Source organism: Simochromis diagramma, unplaced genomic scaffold (genome assembly GCF_900408965.1).
Source record: "Simochromis diagramma unplaced genomic scaffold, fSimDia1.1 OVJJ01000649.1, whole genome shotgun sequence".
Taxonomy (NCBI): Eukaryota; Metazoa; Chordata; class Actinopteri; order Cichliformes; family Cichlidae; genus Simochromis; species Simochromis diagramma.
The window spans coordinates 962,682-975,951 of NW_024387444.1; the positions used below are offsets into that span (position 1 = coordinate 962,682).

Sequence of the window (13,270 nt, forward strand, 5' to 3'; positions counted from 1 at the left end):
CAGACCGCATATTTAAGCTTTACACTAAGTACTCTAATAAAATTGAAGAAAAATAATGCACCCTTAAAGTTGATCATTCAATCAAAAGTTATTTAAGCATAAAATAATTGCATGTTGAAAATGTAGGGAGATTTCAAACTGTGCAGAGTTATGGATGCGTAAAAGATTTTTAATAAGTGTGGTATATACATGAATGTTCATTATTTTGAAGTATAATTAAGAACATATTTCTTATCTTTTTTTCTCTTTTTAAAAGACCTGAGGGTAAACTGTAACTGTAGTAGAGCATAACAAGTCATCTAACAGCTACTCATTATTTCATTTTGTCTTTGGATTCGGGTTTTGCAGCATGTCTGTGTAACTGATAACACTTAAGTGTTTTCACAGCTGTGGAAATAAACACAAGGCTTCCAGCTTAATGGTGTTTGATGACATTTAAGAGAATGGATGTGTTCATATCAACTGAAAGAGAAACGCATCTGTCAGGTAACCACAAGAAGTATGTGTGTATATTCATGTAACATCTACGTAGTGTCAAGCCAGTATTTTGGATTTTTTTTGCAAGTTATGCACAACTTTAAAGTATACAACAATTCCCCCTGGTACAGTTTTTGCAAAAGCACATGCACACTGCCCCCAGCATTGGGGCCATCATGGTTCTGAGCACTGCAGCAGCGATCTCTCACTGTCTTGTGTGCTCACGGACAGACTTTGGCAACACAATAGTAACACATTTTCACAGGTGTGTAAGGTGAGAACAAAATGAATGACCCAACGTCATTTGTTTCAGTTCCATAGAAATATTTTGACAGCTTTTTGTTTCACTCTATATTGACTTATGTCAACATTTTTTTGGGTCTACAAAAAAATGTTGATGACAGTTGATAACTGAGGAAATTTGCTTTAAGTGCCGCTCCTCAGAGTACACTGTTTAATTCTCTCACAGCCTAAGAAGCGACAACAACACTTCCATCTACATCAGGTACCACAAATTAAAATTTTACATGGCAACGTATATATAGTTTAAGTATATATGTTTATATATTATAAGTAATGATAGATATTTATCCAAAAAGTTCTTTTTTAATGAGGAAAAAAAGTTCTTTTTTATTATTTTTCAGTTTCAAAGTTATTGAAATTGCTATAGTTTGGATTGGAGGATAAAGAAGTATAATGAAGGGATTTATCCCTATTAAAATATTAATAAATGCACACATATGAATCAGAATGCACTACAACAAATTTTGTCCCTGCCTTTTAAAAACCTTATATACTCTACCTTTAAAATGAAGGACTTGGAACGTAGCTGCTTTTTAAAAATGTAAACAGGCTTTCTGTTGCCACATTTTACTGAATTATTATTTATTTAAAAACAACCTGTTTATTTTATTGAGTCTATTGTATTTTTACTGGCTATTGTGGAACATCATGTTCTTATCAAGTTTACTCTTTCTGTGCACAGCGCTTAATAAATGAATTTTACTTACCAACAAAGAATTTCCATATGGATGCATTCACAGTAAACTCCACTGATTTCATTTTGTACAATGTTATATCTTCTTGAAGGATCCACAGTGGCAAACCTGATTTACATGAAACCATATTTATGATATTTAGAAACATGGAGAATAGAGAGTGTTTTATGTTTGTGTGTTTGTTCTTTATTCCAATTTTTTTTTATAGTTAACATATACAGCACGGTTTTCAGATCTAATCAGGTCATCATCTGCAGCCCAATGACAGAGCCGTCGTCAGCAGAGTGGGGCTCTGGCCTCTTTGACTGCATGAAAGACAAGTTGTCTTGTAAGAATCAATACTGGACTTTAACTTGTATGTTTGATAAGTGTAAAAAATGCCAATATTTTACTATTTGTGTCATGATTTTCAGGTTGCTATGCTTTTTGGTGCTGGCCATGCTATGCGATCACCATTTCAAAATCACTTGGAGAGAACCCTTTCCTCCCGATTTTGGACATGTGCTCCCCTGGGGCACTATCGATCCTCGGGATACCATTGTTTGTTGCTCCCGTAGCCTTATCATTCAGGATTACCATGAGAAAGAAATATGGAATTGAGGTATGACACCAATAAAACAATTTTTAATTTTTTTTTAACAGATATCATTTATAAGATGCATTTCTTCATCTAGAAATGCAGATTTATAAAAATCTTTACACAAAAACCTTTTAATAAACAACCAAGAATATCAAAAAAAAACCTTTAATGTAACGTTGCAAACCTAAGTGCAGTTATCTATAATGCAAATATTATGTTATAATTAAAGGATAGAAATAACAAACAGCTATTTCCTCCATAGGGGACTCTCCAGAGAGACATCGTACACACTTGTTTCTGCAACCTATGTGTCTGGTGTCAGATTGATCGTGAGCTAAAACGTCGTAAGAATAGCTCTACTGTGCAATCTCAAAATCCTGTGACTGCACAACCTGGAGCCACTGGAAAGTAATTGTAATCAAAAAGTACAAAATTAAAATAGATGCACCTCATGTACTTACGTATTTCCCTTTCTCTTACTTTCTGTTGCAATAAAGAGTTTTAGTGAATTTCTGTTGTTAAAACAAACATTTTCATTGAAAACAATAAAAATGCGATGTAATGTAATTATGATTCAACTATTTGAAAATTGTACTGCACTGCTGGATTATGTTTGGGTACAAAGTTAATATTATGACTGTTATTCATCTACCTGGCTATAAATCTAAAGGCTACTAATGTGTGCATGTAAGTATCTCTCAATCAGACACAATAAACAAATAAATCAAAGTAACATCTTTTTTTTGTCTCTAATGATGAAGAACTTTAAAGGAAAGGAAATATTAAGCTCCAATTATTGGCAAGCTCGATGTTTTTTTTTTTTGTTTTTTTGGGTTTTTTTTGTGTATTTATTTTATTTTATTTTCAGTTGTTACAGACATGACTCAGGGATAGAACAGGGAAAAAGAAAGAATGAATGAAACAGAGGCAGAGAAAGACAAAATAGAGGGGAGAGAGAAAAAAAGCAAAGCAAACAAACAAACAAACAAAAAAGACAAAAAAAACACCTTCATCACCTGTATGAAGAAAAAAGAAAAGAAGAGAAAACAAAAAAGAGCAACATAATAAATACAACACCATCACAATAAACTAGCTAACAGTAGATACTAAATATTAAATGTTATTGTGTAGTACGCAAGATCGACAGCGCACAATGTGCTCTGAGGTAGCAGCCACAAAGGTGTAGTTTGTGTGTGTGAACAACCGTGTGCACACCTGTGTGGATCCACACGCTTGTATTCAAAAGGTTTCTCCATGTAACGATCTGCTAGGGAGTGTGGGGAGCCATAGCCCCGTCCCCCAGGGCATGAAGCAGGTATGGAGGAGATCCAGGCCCCAGACATCCAGAGGGCCCAGAGTACGAGGACCCAAGGAGAACCACCAAAGGGGCAACCGTGCCACCCTCCTGGGAAGAGCTGAGGAGAACCCAAGACGAGGGGTCACCCAGCAGCCACGGAGCAGAGGCCAGAGGGGGTTGCAGTGATGTGCCCACGGCAGCCCCCCCCCCCGACCCCACCGCAGAGAAAACTGCACCCACCCCATCATCCACTCATCTTCCAGACTACACAAGACAATAAACACTCAGGTTGAATTCATTCTCCACCTCTCCTATATCTCGCCCCCACCAGCAGAGTGAGCTCCTGGAGAGAGGTGACCTCCTGCAAAGATGTAACATCCTGCCCACCAGTTGGAGAGCCCTCCAGGTGGGCCGATGCACTAGAGGTCCGCTGCACCAGGGCTGAGCCCCCATGCACCCACCCGCCCACAAACCTGGCGACTCAATAACCAGGATCCAAGCCCCCAAGGCCCAGCCAGAGCCCCAGCCAGGGGCCGGAGCACCACCAGACCCCCAAGCCCCCACGCCTGTCCCGGCAAGCTCGATGTTAGAATAGCATCACTGTCACCGATAGTGAGAAGAAGCCTGTGCTGTGTGTTATTTGAGGTTTCTGTGGTGTTTGTTACTGGTGTTTAGTTACACCAGTGTTCCCATCATATTATGTTCAGTATTTATCTCTTATCTTTTGGGTAATTTCCTGTTTTCTTAGCTTGTTTTCAAATCCTTCAAATCCTGTCTCCCCCCCACCCTGGACCCCCACCAATTCGCATACCGCCAGAACAGGAGCACAGAGGATGCAGTCTCCATCGCAATGCACTCTGTCCTCTCACACCTGGACAACAACAACACCTACGCCAGAATGCTGTTTATAGACTTCAGTTCAGCATTCAATACAATCCACCCCTCACAACTCATCAGGAAACTGACAGACCTGGGCATCAGTTCCCTCATCTGCAAATGGTTACTGGACTTCCTGACCAACCGCCCCCAACATGTCCGGCTGGATAACCGCTGCTCATCTACCATCACAATGAACACCGGTGTACCACAAGGCTGTGTGATGAGCCCTTTCCTCTACTCCCTCTTCACCCACGACTGCAGACCTGCTGATGGTTCCAACACCATCATTAAGTTTGCAGATGACACCACGGTGATTGGCCTCATCAGTGACAACGATGAGGCCGCCTACAGGGAGGAGGTGGATCATCTGGCTGAGTGGTGCGACAGAAACAACCTGCTGCTTAACACCGAGAAGACCAAGGAGCTCATCGTGGACTACAGGAGGAATGCTGACCCACATCCACCCATCCACATTAAGGGGACGGCTGTGGAGCGTGTGAGCAGCTTCAAGTTCCTGGGAGTCCACATCTCCGAGGATCTCACCTGGACGACCAACTGCTCCAAGCTGGTCAAGAAGGCTCACCAGCGCCTCTTCTTCTTGAGGACTCTGAGGAAGAACCACCTGTCCTCAGACATCCTGGTGAACTTCTATTGCTGCACCATCGAGAGCATCCTGACCAACTGTATAACAGTCTGGTACGGGAACTGCTCTGCCTCGGACCGGAAGGCGTTGCAGAGGGTCGTGAAAACTGCCCAGCGCATCGCCGGAGCACCACTTCCTGCCATAAAAGACATCTACAGGAAGCGGTGTCTGAAAAGGGCTGGGAAAATCATCAAAGACCCCAGTCACCCATCGCATGGACTCTTCACCCTCCTGCCCTCTGGGAGGCGCCACAGGAGCCTCCGGACTAAGACCACCAGGTACCGGAACAGCTTCTTCCCCACAGCTGTCAGACTCCTGAACTCTGCCTCCTGACATCTGACCTACGTTAAACTCATGGACTGAACATACACACAATGGACAACTGTACCCTCAAACACACAATAATAACATGGACTGAACCAAATTGAAATTGAGCAAGATGGCGCCGAGTATGGCAGCCTCGTCGCGAGCTCCCCCAAGCAACGGCTTTCTTCTGTGTTTAATTTTACTTTTCCTTTATTTTTTCACGAGCAGCACTTGTCTCCTTGTGTACGACCGACAAACCTTACTGGACATAAAAGACGGTCTTTCTTATAACTTTCCGGAGTTCAAGTTTTGCAACACGGACGCTCCGTTTGCAGACCCCCCATTCATCTCACCTGAGACGCCTTTGTTCTCTGGCCCTGGAGGCCGCAAACGCCGACGCAGAGGGAGAAGATCTGGCGTTCTGGTTCGACTGAGACGGCGCACTTACAGACCACCGTTACCCAGTTTATTACTGGCTAATATGCAGTCTCTGGAGAACAAGCTGTGCGAGCTTCGGGCACGGATCTCATTCCAGCGAGAGATGCGGGACTGCTGCGTGATCTGCCTCACAGAAACCTGGCTATCGGACAAGGTACCGGACTCCGCAATACAACTGCCGGGGTTCTCTGTGCACCGCGCGGACAGGTCACAGGATCTTACTGGGAAAAGCAGAGGCGGTGGTGTGTGTTTCATGATCAACAACAGCTGGTGTGATTATGCGAACGTGCACCCGGTCAAATCCTTCTGCTCACCGGACCTGGAGTACCTGATGATTAAGTGCCGGCCATTCTGGCTACCGAGGGAATTTACAGCAGTGATTATTACGGCTGTTTACATTCCCCCACAAGCCGACACTGACCGAGCACTCAGGGAACTGTACAGCGCGATCAGCAGCGAGGAAACCGCACACCCAGAGGCAGCGTTTATCACAGCCGGAGACTTTAATAAGGGAAACCTGAAGAAAGTCTCACCAAAACTCCACCAACACATCCTTTTCAACACACGTGGAAACCGGCTACTCGACCACTGTTACACCTCTTTCCGGGATGCGTACAAAGCCCTCCCCCGCGCCCCATTCGGCCAATCAGATCACTGCTCCATCCTGCTCCTGCCCGCCTACAGGCAGAAGCTGAAACAGGAAGCTCCAACCCGGAGGGCGGTGCACTGTTGGACGGACCAATCGGAGTCTGCGCTGCGGGACTGTTTTGATCACGCGGACTGGGAAATGTTTCACGTGGCCGCCAGAGACATTGATGAATACACAGACTCAGTCTGTGGATTTATCAGGAAATGCGTGGAAGATGTCGTCCCATCCAGAACAGTCAAATCCTTCCCAAATCAAAAACCTTGGATTAACGGAGATGTTCGCGCGGCACTGGCGGCACGGAGTACCGCCTTTGCCTCCGCGAACACATCGGACTACAAACACGCACATTACCAACTCCGGAAGACGATCAAAGCAGCCAAACGTGAGTACAGGGACAGGGTGGAGCAACAGTTTGACAACCCTCGGAGTATGTGGCAGGGACTAAACACGATCACAGACTTTAGAGGGAAAACCAGCACACCGCAGACCACGGCCTCTCTGTGTGAGGATCTAAACGTATTCTACGCTAGATTCGACGCAGCGAACACCATGAGACCGGACAGTGTGCGCACCGCGGATGACGTCAGTGCGCACACTGTGTCTGAGGAGGATGTGCGGAAGTGCTTCAGGAAGGTGAACGCACGCAAAGCTACTGGTCCGGACGGGATTCCCGGCCGCGTCCTCAAGTCATGCGCGGCTCAGCTGGCTGGAGTGTTCACGCACATCTTCAACCTTTCCCTCTCTCTGTCTGTAGTCCCAGCCTGCTTCAAAATGGCCACCATCGTCCCTGTACCCAAATCCTCCACCATCTCCTCATTGAACGACTGGCGACCTGTAGCCCTGACCCCCATCGTAAGCAAATGCTTCGAGAAGCTGGTCAGGGACTTCATCTGCTCTGCACTACCCGACTCACTGGACCCTCTACAGTTCGCATACCGCCACAACAGGTCCACTGATGATGCCATAGCCCTGACACTACACACTGCCCTGTCACACCTGGAGAAGAGAGACACGTATGTGAGGATGCTGTTTGTAGACTACAGCTCAGCATTCAATACCATCGTTCCCTCGAAGCTGGACAGGAAACTGCAGGATCTAGGACTGAGCAGCTCCCTCTGCAGCTGGATCCTTAGCTTCCTGTCTGACAGACGCCAGGTGGTCAGACTGGGCAGCATCACCTCATCCCCCATCACACTGAACACTGGTGCTCCACAGGGGTGTGTACTGAGCCCTCTCCTGTACTCACTCTACACCTACGACTGCACAGCCACTAACAGCTCCAACATCATTGTGAAGTTTGCGGACGACACTACAGTGGTAGGTCTTATCACCAACGGTGATGAGACGGCTTACAGGGAGGAGGTCAGCGCCCTGACCCACTGGTGTCAAGACAACCATCTCACCCTCAACGTCGCAAAGACAAAGGAGTTGATAGTGGACTTCCGGAGGTGCAGAGAAGTACACACCCCCATCACCATCAACGGCGCTGCTGTGGAGAGAGTGAGCAGCTTCCGGTTCCTTGGTGTACATCTGGCTGAGGATCTTACATGGTCAGTACACACACTTCTTTCTCAGGAGACTGAAAAGATTCGGCATGAGCCCCCGCATCCTCAGGACCTTCTATCACTGTGCCATTGAGAGCATCCTCACTGGATGCATCACCACCTGGTATGGCAACAGCACCGCCTACAACTGCAAAGCTCTCCAGCGGGTAGTGCGGTGCTCTGAACGGATAATTGGAGGTGAGCTTCCCTCCCTCCAAGACATCTACAGGAAGCGCTGCCTGAGGAAAGCGGGGAGGATCATCAAGGACTCCAGTCACCCCAGCCATAAACTGTTCAGACTGCTTCCATCAGGAAGGAGGTTCTGCAGCATCCGGTCCCGTACCAGCAGACTGAGAGACAGCTTTTTCCATCAGGCCATCAGACTGCTGAACACGTCATAGACACCTCAGCTTCACTACTGGAACTTTAACATTATGCACTCCACACTGTATATAAATGCCACTTGTTTTGCACATATTCAACTCTGTATATTTTATATATTTTATTATTATTATTATTATTATTATTATTATTATTACTATTATTATTATTATTTTATTTTATTTTTTTTTACTATTTAATTTGTAAAAATGTGTATACACACACACACACACACGTAGGAAAATATTTAGTATACACATCCAGAAATGCATACACTATTATATATTGTACATATATTTATTAGTTTCAGGTCGGCCATTCTTGTATTTTGCTCGTTTGTGTTGTTGTGTTTGCACATCTCTGTTGCTTGTGGGGCTCGCACACAAGAATTTCACTCGCATGTGCTGTGCCAATGTGCCTGCACATGTGATGTGACAATAAAAGTGATTTGATTTGATTTGATTTGACTCACAACCACCAGCACTTTATATAGCCTCTGTAGAAACTATCTACACCCTCACTTATCTTAACTGCACTACTGTATAGCTCTGTGTAAATAATCATTCTGTACATTCGATAATCTTTAATCCTACAACTGTTTACAACTTGCATAGTTCCCATTTCTGTATAGCTGTATATCTCAGATTCTGTAAAGTTACTTATTTCATATTCTGTATAGTTTTTCATATTTATATCCTGTTCATAGCCTGTTCATAGCTTGTACTCACTACAGCCTGTACATACTTATAGTTATAGAATATTCACAACATACTTCATACCGTGTACATTATAACATTCCATAATAGACCCATTTCTGTAATATACTCACATATTTATATTATTGCTAATATATATTGTAATATATCTATATCACTAAAGCACTTCTGGATGGATGCAAACTGCATTTCGTTGCCCTGTACCTGTGCATGTGCAATGACAATAAAGTTGAATTCTATTCTATTCTATTCTATTCTATTCTATTGTTTTCTGTTGAGTTCGGGTTCCACCTTGTCATTGTCTTAACTGTCTACACCTGTGTCCTGTTCTTCTAGCTGTATCTGTGTTCGTGTGTGGTGTGTGTGTGTGTTCAGTCTGTTCGATGTGTGTGTGTGTGTGTGTGAGAGAGAGAGCCTGTCTGACTCAGACCACACAGCTGTTCTATGCTTGATAAAAGGAAAATATAATATGTTAGCTATCCAGGAAGTAAATACAGAAAATTTCACTTGAAAAAGTTTTACTTTAAAAACTAAAATACAATTTTATACTCAATTATGAATGAGTAAATCTGAGAAAGGAACACACTTCTGGAGCGATAAATTTATCCCATGAATGAATTTACTGCAGTACAGTCACTCTGTGGTTACCACTGTTGGCTCACAGCAACAAGTTCTTGGGTAGAGACATATAGTCAGTATGGTTAGGTTAACTGGTGATTCTAAGTTGCCCATAGTTGTGAATGTGAGTGTGAATGGTCATCAGTCTGTCTTAGCCCTGTGACAGATTTGCAGTCTAACCAGTGTGTACCCTACCTGTTGGGCTGCTGGCAGGGCTGGGATAGGCCCCAGGCCCCCTCCCACCCTGAACTGGACAAGCAGAAGAGAATGGACGGATAAATTTACAGCTGAAGCTTATGAATTGAGGTTTAAATGTTAAGATCTGACAAGTTTTGTGACCTGTTGACTACATAATCTAAGGTGATTCAAATATGTAATTTTTATTGATAAAATGATCTACTTATCCATCAGAATGAGCAGGCAATCCAGCACTGCATGTTTTTGAAACTGTTAACTGGAAATGTTGTTGTAATTTTTGTCATGGATCAATAAAAGCTGGACACAGTTGTGACTAATCGGACATTACAAGACAGGAAGCAAAACAGAATACACTGACACTGAACACCAGGGCTGGACTGAGACATAAAATCGGTCCGGGCATTTTGACTAGAGACCGGCCCACCAGGTATTATAGGAAAAGCCATAAAGCCTTTATAATAAACTTAAACTATACCATCCTGCGTATTCTGGTATTCTAAACAGTACTTAGCAAAAATATAAAACAACCTAATCAATAATTACATATACCTAAAAAAAAAAAAAAAAAGTAAACCACTCCCCCACCCTCCGCCTCAAGATGGTTAATTGACATAACCGACTTTAATTTAATTCATGTATTAAACAAATGCACAGAAATCTATTATTTTTCTCCAGTAATTAAATAGCTTCAACATCTTTCTAAAACAGAATTGCAGACTGCACAGATGGTACCTTCCCAGAGGAAAAAGTTCTATAACTTACTAGGGTACATACTAGACTTAATATTTACTACATACAATAATGGATTTCTATACATTTTACATCAGATGAAAACTTTCGTTGTAAGATTCAGATAATTACTTATTAAAAGCTAGACATTTGAAATGAGAATAAGAAAAAAAAAGTATTTCTTTGTGCCCCCCTCTCCCTGTTAATGCCCTACCTGGCCCCCTGGCAACACTTTGCTAGATCCGCCCCTGCACAGCTATCAGCTGTCAGCTACTTAGAAAAGGATCCTGGTGTTATTTGTCTCTCAGAAACAGTTCATAACTTCCCTTCAACTCATTCATGTCACCTAAAAGGTAAACCTGTTTCTCCATCACCTGTTCAGCTCTGATGATTCAGTAAGGACATCTCCTGGTTTCATCTTCATGTTTCCCTCTCACCAGATATACAAATCGATATCATGACCAGCAGCTTTTACAGCTGTGGCTCCAGCAAACATCAGCTGATACTAGAAATTAATATTAAATCAATTCTAACAACAGCTGATCAAGCTTAAACATGCTGCTGTTGTTTAGCGCGACATCCGCTGGTTTCCTCTTTCTGGCGCAGAGAGAAAAGCATCAGCTGATCATTGATCAGTTTCATGATTGAATTAGCAACTTTATAGCTGAAGAGAAACGGGACAAATTGTATTCCTTTTCACCTCAACTTTAAAGTTCGACCTCCTCGGCTGCAATTGGTCCAGCCCAGAGTCGATCATGACCAACTGGCACATCCACCACAATTCATTTATACCGTTAAAAAAAATAAAAAAAAATAAAACCCCATCGTTCCATAAAAACGAAAACTCACAAGCGGCCCACCGGGTATGCCCGATGGCCAGTCCAGCTGTGCTGAACACAGACTGCCAAAGTAAAATAGGAAACTAACACACAGACGTAGAGTTGACAAGGGGCACAGCAAACCTGGAACACAGAGACAGAAACAGAAGGACTCTAAATAACACTGAAACCAAAGACAAGAGATTCTAAATAAGACAAAAGCAAAGACTATTAATAATAAACAACACAAAACGCTGGGTCACCGATGCAGGACCATGACAGAAATATGGAAACTGTAAACAAAAAAGAACAAACATATAGATGAAAATAATGCAGCTAAGAATAAACAAAGAAGATTAGACAAATACATGCTTCAACAACCACTGACTTATTGCAATGCTCTTACTCTGTGGAGACTATATGGAAAAAAAATCTAATTTTAAACAAAGAAAGAAAAACTACTTTAAACTTCAACCTATATATTATAAATTTTGAAAAGCAACATAAAGTTTTATTGTATATTTGATTATTTGTGTTTCCTTGCTTCTCTCTGATGTCTCTATTTGATGTGTTAATGAAGGCTGCATTCAATAAAGTTCCTCATCCTGCTCCAACAGAGAAGACTCTGTTGAATGGATTTGAATATGCAAACAAGAAGTCTAAGCTGGCCAAACACCAGGCAATATAATAACAATATTTACATATTTCCATCATCAATAATAATTTAAAATTATTGTAAAACATTTCTTTCCAGGAATTCTTTTGAGAATATACAGAAAAATAAAAATGTGTGGACGGTTAAATTATGGCTGACAGCTGCTGCTGGAAATTTTTAAGAGGTAAATATTTTTAACCCAATAATATCATAGTGGTCACCTTTTTCTACTCAGAAGAGGCACCATTTACACAAATGTTCAGTCAGTCCATAGAAAAACATGTCAGTGTGGTTTAACTCAGAAACTCTGATGAGCGCACAGAGACACTCATGATGTGTCTCTGTGTGCACGTCTTCAGGTATTCCTGTCAGTTCACCGTGTTTAAGGGTTTTTCATGTTTTAGTTTTAGATCACCCAGTTTAGGTTATTGTTTCGTTTCACCCATGCCCTTCATTTGTATTTATTTTACCAGCCTTAGTAAACTGCTCGTTTTCTGTTACTCCACGTCACGTTTCACTTTCTGTTTTGGTCTGCATTTGAGTCCTTTTTTGCTACACATACAGTCTGCCACTGCCAGCATAGCACACAGTGTGTCTCTGTGCGCTGTGCTAATGAAGTCTGCACTCAGTAAAATATTCCATTCTGCTCCAGTAAAGAGGATTTTATTGTGTGCATTTGGATATCCTCATACAATACAATACATATACTATGATAATATTTGCATCATATAATTAAATGGAGAGCAAACACAATGGTGAACTTTGGATCAACCCCCCCCCCCCCAAAACCAGTCATTTCTGATGGGACTACATATAATGAAACTAAAATAGGCGAATGGGGGTTATTTTTTACTTTTTGAGATGTATTTTGAAAGAAACAACAACATTAAAACTTCAGATTTTTAAGAAACATAAACAATTTCTTATTCCTTCAGAAAAAAAAACAATGATCTTTGCTAATTTATTTTCAAATGATACCTAACGTTCATCCGACAGCTTTCATTACTAGTAAAAATCTTCATTTTTTGACTCTCTGCTGTGTTAATATTAAAGTGGTGCAAACACATTAGTCACTTTTTTGCACTTCTATTTTATGCTGGCTTTAAAGTCTGAGTTAAGAATTTGGCAACAGTGAATGTATCCAATGAATTAACTCATTGTTCTTGCTTATTTTTTCTCACATTTCACACAGTTGGCAGTTTCAATGAAGTAGCATAATTCAGCAAATATCAAGATTCCAGAGTATTGTTGTAGTTTATGTGGAGCACTTTCAATTAGAGTTCAAAAGTATCACAAAATAGATACATTTAAATAAGGACACAACGGCGTATATATATAAGAGAA

At 41.9% G+C, this 13,270-nt stretch overlaps 1 long non-coding RNA gene across 2 annotated transcripts; it reads left to right on the plus strand.

Moving 5' to 3' along the window:
• Positions 1-496: 496 nt before the first annotated feature.
• Positions 497-2,784, plus strand: LOC120722585. 2 transcript variants are annotated; one of them, XR_005693536.1, is made up of 4 exons: positions 497-982; positions 1,684-1,803; positions 1,889-2,076; positions 2,318-2,784. It is a non-coding gene; the product is annotated as an uncharacterized LOC120722585 (long non-coding RNA). The 2 variants fall into 2 exon arrangements; XR_005693537.1 differs by having other exon boundaries at positions 499-982; positions 1,709-1,803.
• Positions 2,785-13,270: the final 10,486 nt, after the last annotated feature.